General features: G+C 37.2%; 1 protein-coding gene and 1 long non-coding RNA gene across 11 annotated transcripts in view; one reads left to right on the top strand and one right to left on the bottom strand.

The window, feature by feature from the left end:
* The window catches only part of ADA2 (adenosine deaminase 2), a 295,590-nt gene that overhangs the window by 262,696 nt on the left and 21,855 nt on the right, over positions 1-11,039 (top strand). The window lies entirely within an intron of this gene.
* The window catches only part of LOC128664149 (uncharacterized), a 40,431-nt gene continuing 34,781 nt past the window's right edge, over positions 5,390-11,039 (bottom strand). The window contains exon 3 of the long non-coding RNA XR_008402925.1: positions 5,390-5,413. This is a non-coding gene — a long non-coding RNA (uncharacterized LOC128664149). The remainder of the gene's footprint in view (positions 5,414-11,039) is intronic.

Raw genomic sequence — 11,039 nt, 5'->3', positions numbered from 1 at the left:
AGATCGTCTATCCTAGTAGTCAGGGTCCTATTTCTCTTTTCAAGTTCTGATATTCTTAGTGCGTGATTACTACAGGAATCTTCTACTGTAGATATTCGATCTTCTGCCTCAGTAAGTCTGTTAGCAAATACTTTTAATTCTGATGATAAACTAGATATTTGAGTTTTAAGAGATTCAAATTGGGACAGAAAGATGTCGTTAAGTTGGTTGACTAATGGTTGAAGGTCTAGTCTTGGATTACTTCCTTCGCTAGTGTGTTCCACTATAGCATCAGATAAACGTGGCTTTCTATCTTTAATTTTGGGAGGCATGGTCTGTGAGGGGGTGCGGGGAGTGAGGAGAAATCTTTCCATGTATTATTTGTGATTGTGAGAGAAAAAAACTAACACTAATTGTGAAAAAAAAAAGGAAGTCAGAATGTGATTTTAAGGGGGGAGTTACCCCAATTGTGAAAATTTAAGTGAATCCAAGTGAGAGAAAAAAAAAACAGTAAAAATAGTGAAGCAAGTGTGGAATATCCTGAGAAAGTTAATAGACCATGCCTGCTATCGACTGTGGTTATTCGAATGCTCTGTGTGGGATTGCGATTATGGGACTATTACTTAGATATTACTTAAATATTTAGCCCCTTTGGCTACTCACTGATTTAAGAGAAGGCATATACGTTACCCCCCCAGGCACTTCCTGAACTTAGAGTTAAATGAGACAATAAGTTTCTCAATTATCTGTCGTGAATGAAATTTTATAGGCTGGATTAAATGTACAAACCCAGGTTGAAAGTTAATAGCCTAATGCAAGGCCTATATATTTACAACCTAAGTAGGATCTTTATTCTTCCCTCTATCTAGAGTCCTCCATTGCTTTAGCTCAAATTCTAGACAAAATAGTTCATAAACGATACTACATTCAAATGATTATAACTATTAAACAGAGATGTAAATCTCATACAGGGCATATGGACCTATACAGAGAGTAACTCTCATTTACTCTGGGTCTCTTTTCCTTCTTAGTATACCAGAAAACACAGTGACTTCTTCAACCTATATATTGATATAGATAGCTTGTCCCTATTATGATATAACAGTAAAACTAAAGGATTTGGCAAAATCAGCCCAAATCCGTTAACCACACAGGAACAGCTGTTATATCATACTATCTACTATCCAAAGAGCTTTATCACTTATAGCAATGTATATAACCCCTGTATACTATTTAACAAACTAACATTTATATAGAGGTGACCTGTATCAAGCTCCTCCAGCTAAAGCTATGCAGATTGCTGTTCTCTCCTATTAACTCTTTCCATATATAAGAAAAAAAAAATTCAGCAGGTAAACTCCTGAGTGAGGGTTCTAAAACATTATCTTAGCAGGCCCAAAAAAGGAAAACAAACAGCAAAACCCTGTTATGTCTATAACTATAAACCCCCCACAGTTTTATAGCATATAGTAGACTGTGTGCACATCTGCATAGAGACCATTTAGATACAATTTAGATACAATTCAACATCATATAATTAGATACAACTATAAGGTTACATAAGAAAGTATCTAGCATGGTGTCCAAAAAACCAAGCAACGATGTATAGGTAGCAACTTTCATTTCCCAGATAGATATTAGGCTTTCAAGTAATGCCTAAATTCAAAAAGGGCAATTCAATATTGGCACCCCTGGTTGCCTGAATGGAGTTTTAAGTCCCATCAGTAGAAGTCATTTATAACAGGTACATATAAAGATATGACCAAAAAGAAATTAAAACAAAGTATCAGGATCTGTATAAGAGGAGGACACCCAAAAGTGTTGATGTAGACTTAAATAAGAAGACAAAATAAAAGTACTTGCAAGTTTAGAGGCTTGGATAGCACCCAGTAAGTTTCCTTTTATCCTGGAAAACGCTGAGGCTTATACGGTAGCTTGGCCCGGGGATGACTTCTGGGGGCCCCAAACAGTGCTTCTTGTAATGCACAGCCCCTTTTACACGCTGTTTAACTCTGCGGTACAAGATTAGCAAGTATGAAATTTGAAACAGTAGGGCCCTGGTACAAGCAAGCTTAGAGCCGAACACCCCGGTGGCCACTGTTGTACAAAAGTCTTGCCTTTCACCTTGCCTTTCACCTTTCACTCCCCCAGTGGCAGCAGCCAGACTCACCAACGATACCTCCTCTCGTTCAGACTGCTACCGCCTCACGACTCGTGACAGGGAAACCTCCGCAACTCGGGTTAACCAGATAGGCAAGCCAGCGTTGCTCCTAACGAAATCCTAGTGCTCCGTGTGAGGGCCGTACTGTGTGGGCGTAATCAGCCTCTGTTCCAGGCCCGATCTCAACCAGGTGAGTCTCACTAGGAGCCGCCAGCTCTCGGCATTAGGGATATCCTTCTCAGGTATGCAGGCTTTACCAGGTAGCGACTTTCTCTCTCCACAGTTAAGGAGCACAGTAGACAGCTCTTACAGCTAACTCCAGTAGCATCTTGACTTCTTAAAGATAGCGTCCTCAGTCTCTATTCTCCATTGAGGGGCACTTTGGGTTCAAACAAGATTAACTAAGCCCTCCGGCTGTAGCTCTAGTGAGTGAGCCTAAACGGCTGCGTGTAGGCTTCCAGGTCAACCCTGATAGCAGCAGGGTGTAGTCCTAGGGAGCGGAAACGAATACTCCAACAACGGACTGTGACCGTTAAGATCTCAAGGGAGCTCCTGCAGGTAGCACACTACTGTCGAGTGCTCCATCTAGCTCGTACCTCCCTGTGTACAGAATTAAATGAGTCACTTCTGGCTACAGACATTATTATATTGGTTTAGTATTTAGTTAAATTAAAACGCTAATACAATTTTTACCAATAAAAAGAGAGAATTTTTTTATATTTTCAAAAAAAATATTAATTTTGAAATATGAAAAAAAAAATATTTTTATGAATTTTGAAATATGAAAAAATTAATATTTTTATCAATTTTTAAAAAATTAATCTTTAACAATATTTCAAAATATCAATATCAATCTCGAAATATGAACATCAATATTTCAATCTTCAAAAAAAAAATTATTTTCAAAATATTAATTTTGAAATATGAAATTTTTTCTCTTTTATAATTTCTATTTACTAAAAATATATGATATCAATATGATAAATATTAATAAATCTCATGCAAGTGCCTCCATACAATGTCAGTATATTTATAAAAATCTTCAGTAGTGCTCTCCAAATAATATATCAGCCTATGGCAGGGTTATAATACAATGTATTTAATAATTATCCTTTAAAAATATCAACCCTCAGGAAGCTCTAGACATTGCTATAGAGGGTGTAGGGTTAGGGGATCATACCTCCACATGTGGTGGGATTGCCCTAAAGTCCAAAACATATGGCGAGAGTTATCTTTACTGCTGAGCACATTATTAGATGAACAGATCTCGCTCAGCTCGGCTCAAGCATTATTGCATGAGACCGTTCCGAGACTAAACCCACATATAAATACTTTTATCCGAATTCTCTGTACTACCACAAGAATAGCCATAGCTAAATACTGGAAAAAAGAGATACCGACGTGGACAGAGGTTTTTACTAGAATACAGATTGTGTACTCGACGTACTCGACAGCAGCATTTGTACAAGACACAGAGCCTACGTTCCAGAAGATCTGGTTTTATTGGATAATTAAGGGTAGTACAAGAACAAGATAGAAGGGGGGTAGGGAATCCTTAGAGGATGGAGTTTGAGGGTTGATATGATAGTCTAGTCGATAAAGGGAAAAAAGCTGATGAGTGAGCTACTATTAGCCATTTAGACAGAAATTAGGGCAGTATGTACCCTTGATTCCATTAGTTCTATAATTTGTGATTCTTGGTTTGTTGAGTTTTGTTTAGTTGTTTTACTTAAATTAATAATATTGTTAAATCTACAAGAATACTACCCCCCAGGATTAGGTATCTCCGATTTAGACTGTTGTATTCACTGATATATAAAAGGAGTAACCAAGGGAAAAGTATTGAAAATGAGAGGAACCTCCATATATCTAGAGATGGACTGCAACAACTTTAGCAGTTCAGACAGACTGTTGACATCTCAAAGAAAAGAAAGACAAGGAGGACTGTGGGCGGTTTCCCGGAAAACCTTGCTCAGAGAACTGCTCTTAGATGTGAACCATCATCTCTTTAGAATACACTTATGTGAAGAGCACTATGTGTTTAATATTTGATGTTTTTTTCATTGTAAGCTATACGCATTTTTCCTGATGTATACGGAGGAGGTTTGTGGTTAATAAAAGTTATTTTATCTAAAAATATCAACCCTCAATCAATATGCATCTACTAGAAACCATTAAATTAATATAAATATCTGAATTCTTTTTATTAGTTAATATCTATGAGCATATTGGAATATATTTGTAATACTAGAATATGAAACAATATTATACACGTTAAAAAAAAACTATTTAGATATGCTATACTTCTTACAACTCTCATAAGAGTTTACCTTTAAAACCAGCCTAATTTACAAATAGCCTTTCATTCAATATTGCATTTAAAATATCACAATGAGACTTAAGATGGCAGCTACTAATATTCAGCAAAATAATTACAATACTAATTTAAACAATAGTACAATATACACTTCTATTAAAATATCAGAAATTGTAAATATGATTTGTGCCAATAACCTTTGTTTAAAATATTAATAGTTAGAAATCATACATCACCAGTTTGAACCAAATTGTAATTCAATCTTTTCCAAATATCTTTAGATCTCCTCATTTGAAGGAAAGTTATTTTGCATAGATCAAGGTTAGTTTCAGCTCCTTGCTTAAGTGACTGTGTTCCAAGTATGGCCGCCAGTTATCAATCACCAGTCTAAGCAAATCACAAAAAACTGTCTTCTTTTACATTTAACTTTCCTGTTATATAATCATTGGAGATCTGGTTTGGTTACGCCCACGTGCTGGTCCCTTCTCATTGGTTCACCCTGTGAATGTATGTTGCCAAGGAGATGCATCCTTGCAACAACCAATCATTTCTTGGTTGCAATTTTCACATCATAACACCGGGGGCAGCGTGACAAAACAACACAGCTTCATTCTTAACCTTTCTAGCATTTAAAATATTTCTTTAAAATGTGTAATAACTGTCATAATTTCCTTACATTAATAAGTTATATGTTTATATGTATTGTATTATATCACATTATTTATTCTGATCAATTTGACATGAAACACAGTATGCTCTCAAATTATTTTTAATATTACTTTTTAATATTACTTTAAATTAAAAGAATTATGCTGCTAATTATTAGCTTAAAGTCCATTACAATTTTTATCAGTATCCTGGCATTTATACATCTGTTATATGTATGTATCTACACAGATACAGCCTGTTCTACATCTCCAACAAGTTCTGCCTGCATGAATTCCTCTATGGTCCATCTGAAAAATAGAAAAATTATGTTATATATATGCACATACATGTATTAATTTCTATGCTGTCTTTAACAATGGGTTTATTGTAATTTCCATTTAATCTATTACAGATTTGAATTTATTTATTCATATATCTATTCACTGCAGCAATTATTCATTTAATATAATATGTATATATATATATATATATATATATATATATATATATATATATATATATATATATATATATATATATATATATACATATTATATTAAATGAATATATATGGGTTATTTGAATTATTTCAAACACACATGAAATTACTGGCATTATTTCTTTTTCAAAATGTATTTAATTTTACTTATGCCATATAGGGACAGCAAATGTTGACTTGTTTGCTTCCTGCACATAGAGACTTCACAGGAGATAATTTACACATAGCTGTGAACAGTTATTTCTTCGCCCGACATTGCTCCTTCCCCCAAATCTCATCCAACCTTAAAGAAAGTTCCCAGACACTTTGTCTTCATTCACTGAATGGGGTAAAGAGTGCTATGAAATTTGCACTTCCAACTAAAGAGCAAATGCTTTAGTGTCAAAGTCTCTGGAGACATCCTGACTGCAATTTAGTCCTGAAATGTTTATTCAACTCATGGGGCCCTGAATCAATCCTGACATCAGAATTGCAGCCCTTACTTTAGTAATATCTGACAAAAAGATGGTTTCATACATAAACACATTCCCTTGTCCTATTTACATATATATATATAATATATATGTCATTTACCTGTACCCTGACAAGGCTCTGTGGGGAGCAGCAGAGTATGGGCCTTGAATTTAGCAACCGTAGGGAAAACCATGAGCCAGGGTTGTTGGTAGGCACGGCGGCACTCACATTAAGTGTGTGTCCCTTTATTAATGCCCCAGCCCTCCTGAGCCCTACATGTTCTGAGTCCACCTACGTCTGCTCCTTCCCTCAAGGTAGGATCTGTGGTTGCAGTTCCTATCCGGGGAGGCAACAGTGGAGCACAGTAACACTTGTTTGGAGTCTGTAGTGGACCATATACTGTAACTCTGCAACCAGCACTATATGCAAATGCCGCCTGTGACTCTGGGGACAGCACAGCTTCCTGTGAGTGCCAGTGAGCACCCAGGGCTGAGCATGTCGCAGGGTCATTGGATGTGTAACAGACGTGGACTCCTTGCTCAGTGTGCTTAGAGGAATATGGCTACATCTCACTGACGAGGCCCAATGAAGGTCAAAACGATCGTCTGGGGTTGCTGTGTTCCTTGCTCAGAGAGGAATTGCCTGGTATTTCGGCGCTGGACTTACCGTAATAGTTGGGATCAGACTGATATACTACAGGAAAGTTCTACTCTGTGAAAAGCATTACTGGGCTAAAAGAAGTTGCACGCAAGTGGTAAATCGCCAGAGAATAGGCTAACAATGGTATTGAGCTGGTTGTTCGTTCCTGTGAGTGTGCTTCTCTCTGTATGTATATATATATATATATATATATATATATATATATATATATATATATATATATATATATATATATATATATATAAAAAACACCTGAGACCTCATATCATTGAGCCCTTATAACTTTTTTGTGCAATTTTTTAAATTTTGTTATTATGAGTGTAACTGTACTTTGTCATGTATTTTTGATGTGTTTTATGACACTTATGTTTCACGTTTACTTTCCAAATATATAAATAGGGGGCACCCTTGAATAGTGTTTAACCCCTTAACGACTGAGGACGTGCAGGGTACGTCCTCTAAAGGATGTCAGTTAACGACCAAGGACGTACCCTGCACGTCCTCAGTCTGGAAAGCAGCTGGAAGCGATCCTGCTCGTTTCCAGCTGCTTTCCGGTTATTGCAGTGATGCCTCGACATCGAGGCATCCTGCAATAACACTTTCTGGCCATCCGATGCAGAGAGAGCCACTCTGTGGCCCTCTCTGCACCGGACATCGATGGCCGGTATCGTTGGTGGGTGGGAGCCGACTTGGGAGGCGGTGGGCGGCCATCGGTGAGATCTGGAAGGTGGAGGGGGCGGGATCGGGGGCGGAGCCTTCGGGGGCACGCACGGGCGCGCGCGCGTGCACGGGGGTGGCGGGCGGGCGCGTGCACGGGGCGGGAGCGGGTGGGAACCGCTACACTACAGAAAAAAAGTTAAAAGTAAAATGTCAAATAAAATTAAATACACTTATTTTTTCAAAAGCATCTAAGGGATCTGGAAGGGGTGGGGGGTTGGTATTGGGGGGGGGAAGCTACACTACAGAAAAGGGACATTTTTTAATAAAAAAAAGCATATTATTCACTAAAATGGGTACTGGCAGACAGCTGCCAGTACCCAAGATGGCGCACATTAAGTCAGAGGGGGAGGGTTAGAGAGCTGTTTGGTGGGGGATCAGTGAGGTTGGGGGCTAAGGGGGATCCTACACAGAAGCATATGTAAATATGCACACAAAAAATGCACAAAAAAGCCCAAATTTTCCTTTTATTTTAGTACTGGCAGAGTTTCTGCCAGTACTTAAGATGGCGGGGACATTTGTGGGATAGGGGAGGGAAGAGAGATGTTTGGGAGGGATCAGGGGGTCTGATGTTTCAGGTGGGAGGCTGATCTTTACACTAAAGCTAAAATTAACCCTGCAAGCTCCCTACAAGCTACCTAATTAACCCCTTCACTGCTAGCCATAATACACGTGTGATGCGCAGCGCCATTTAGCAGCATTCTAATTACCAAAAAGCAACGCCAAAGTCATATATGTCTGCTATTTCTGAACAAAGGGGATCCCAGAGAAGCATTTACAACCATTTGTGCCATAATTGCACAAGCTGTTTGTAAATGATTTCAGTGAGAAACCTAAAATTGTGAAAAATTTAACGTTTTTTTTTAATTTGATCGCATTTGGCGGTGAAATGGTTGCATGAAATATACCAAAATGGGCCTAGATCAATACTTGGGGTTGTCTACTACACTACACTAAAGCTAAAATTAACCCTAGAAGCTCCCTACATGCTCCCTAATTAACCCCTTCACTGCTGGGCATAATACACGCGTGGTGCGCAGTGGCATTTAGCGGCCTTCTAATTACCAAAAAGCAATGCCAAAGCCATATATGTCTAATATTTCTGAACAAAGGGGATCCCAGAGAAGAATTTACAACCATTTATGCCATAATTGCACAAGCAGTTTGTAAATAATTTCAGTGAGAAACTGAAAGTTTGTGAAAAAATTTGTGAAAAAGTGAACGATTTTTTGTATTTGATCGCATTTGGCGGTGAAATGGTGGCATGAAATATACCAAAATGGGCCTAGATCAATACTTTGGGATGTCTTCTAAAAAAAAATATATACATGTCAATGGATATTCATGGATTCCTGAAAGATATCAGTGTCCCAATGTAACTAGCGCTAATTTTGAAAAAAAAAAATGGTTTGAAAATAGCAAAGTGCTACTTGTATTTATGGCCCTATAAGTTACAAAAAAGCAAAGAACATGTTAACATTTGGTATTTCTAAACTCAGGACAAAATTTAGAAACTATTTAGCATGGGTGTTTTTTGGTGGTTGTAGATATGTAACAGATTTTGGGGTTCAAAGTTAGAAAAAGTGTGTTTTTTTTCCATTTTTCCTCATATTTTATAATTTTTTTATAGTAAATGATAAGATATGATGAAAATAATGGTATTTTTAGAAAGTCCATTTAATGGCGAGAAAAACGGTATATAATATGTGTGGGTACAGTAAATGAGGAAGAGGAAAATTTCAGCTAAACACAAACACCGCAGAAATGTAAAAATAGCCTTGGTCGCAAACGGACAGAAAATGGAAAAGTGCTCTGGTCACTAAGGGGTTAAAGGGACACTGAACCCAAATTTTTTCTTTCATGATTCAGATAGAGCATGCAATTTTAAGTAACTTTATAATTTACTCCTATGATCAATTTTTCTTTGTTCTCTTGGTATCTTAATTTGAAAAAGAAGACATCTAAGCTTTTTTTTGGTACAGAACTATGGACAGCACTTTTTTATTGGTGGATTCATTTATCCACCAATCAGCATGAACAACCCCATGTTGTTCACCAAAAATGGGCCAGCATCTAAACTTACATTCTTGCATTTCAAATAAAGATACCAAGAGAATGAAGAAAATTTGATAATTGGAGTCAATTATAAGATTGCTTAAAATTTCATGCTCTATCTGAATCACGAAAGAAAAAAATTTGGGTTCAAGTGTCCCTTTAACCAATATATAATGGGCAATAATTATTATATCATGTAGGAAAATATCAAAGATATAAATAGGAAATAAATGCAAATCTGAGAACAGTAATTGTGTGACCAAAGAAAATGCAAATAATTTATGGTATATAGTTACACCGTTATATTAAAGTCCCGCATGATGATAATATCGATATTCGTGGGTATGTGAATACTCCTAAGGCACAGTATGTAGTTGTAGGTCCAGGCAGCTATCTGTGAAGGATCAGGTCACGATCCAGGTTCAGCAATCTGTGAATGATATAGGAGAACAGAAGCACCACATGGTCTAGTATTGTCTAACTGAATGGCAAATACTAATGTGATACATTACACTCACATTTGATGAAGCACCTTGGTAGTGCAAATAAAGCAGGCTGGAATCAAACAGTCACCCAGCAGACTAGCCACTGGCAAATATTCAGTGGTCTTTAGATGAGGTTAAAGCAAAAATAGTGCCGATATGGCCTAGTATTGTTTGGCTCAATGATTAATAATAATACAAATAGAGTTGCACTCATGTGTAACAAAGCACCTCCCTTGGTGCAATTGTAGCAGACTGGGATTAAAAACAGTCACCCAGCAGACTGTCCTCCGGTCTATCGGGTTACCAAAACACACCATGTCTGTTTTAGTAGCTGTACTGGCGATCGTAATAGCTGGGTGACAACAAGGCATCATTATGTACCTTATAGTGTGGAAGTCGTGGCAGCGTTTCAGGCCCTGATTACATATGACATATGCTACAGTGAAGTTTGTGCGGTGAACGTCTCAATAGGTGTTCAGTACGTATGGAGCTAAAAGAAGGCGGGGTCTAATAATGTGATAAGTCCGTATGATAGGAGGAATTAACCGACGCATCATTATCGTTAGATGTGAAGACGCCCACCAAAGGTCTGTCACAGTGACGAGAATGGCATAGGCGATAGGGGAGGTAATTGTAAACTACAATATACGCCCAAAAACAAATGTCAATTTGACGAAAATTGTATAATATAAAAGAGGAAATAAAATTATTAACAACCTATCAAAAATTATGACAGTAATCATGCTAGCCTAATCGGTCACTATGAAAGAGAGTTAACCAGTATAATAATAGAGGCGCTAATGATAAAAGAGAGCATGCCGATAATATAGGTACTTTAACAGACATAACAATGTTTAATGTGTGAATCAAATGCTCACATGAAATAATGAATGTGTACTATACAATAGTGGCGATTGACACTGTACTAAGTGAAAGGAGTTCAAATAACTAATAAGGTTTACTTTTATCAAATACTAAACGCAATCGTTAAGGATATATATATATATGTGTGCTCTGTGGGTACTATAAAGGATGCAATACTAGGTAAAGTAGTAGAATAGACCT

Source organism: Bombina bombina, chromosome 6 (genome assembly GCF_027579735.1).
Source record: "Bombina bombina isolate aBomBom1 chromosome 6, aBomBom1.pri, whole genome shotgun sequence".
Lineage (NCBI taxonomy): Eukaryota > Metazoa > Chordata > Amphibia > Anura > Bombinatoridae > Bombina > Bombina bombina.
Note: the sequence above shows the minus strand (reverse complement) of the source record. Positions and strands in the feature narration are given on the sequence as shown.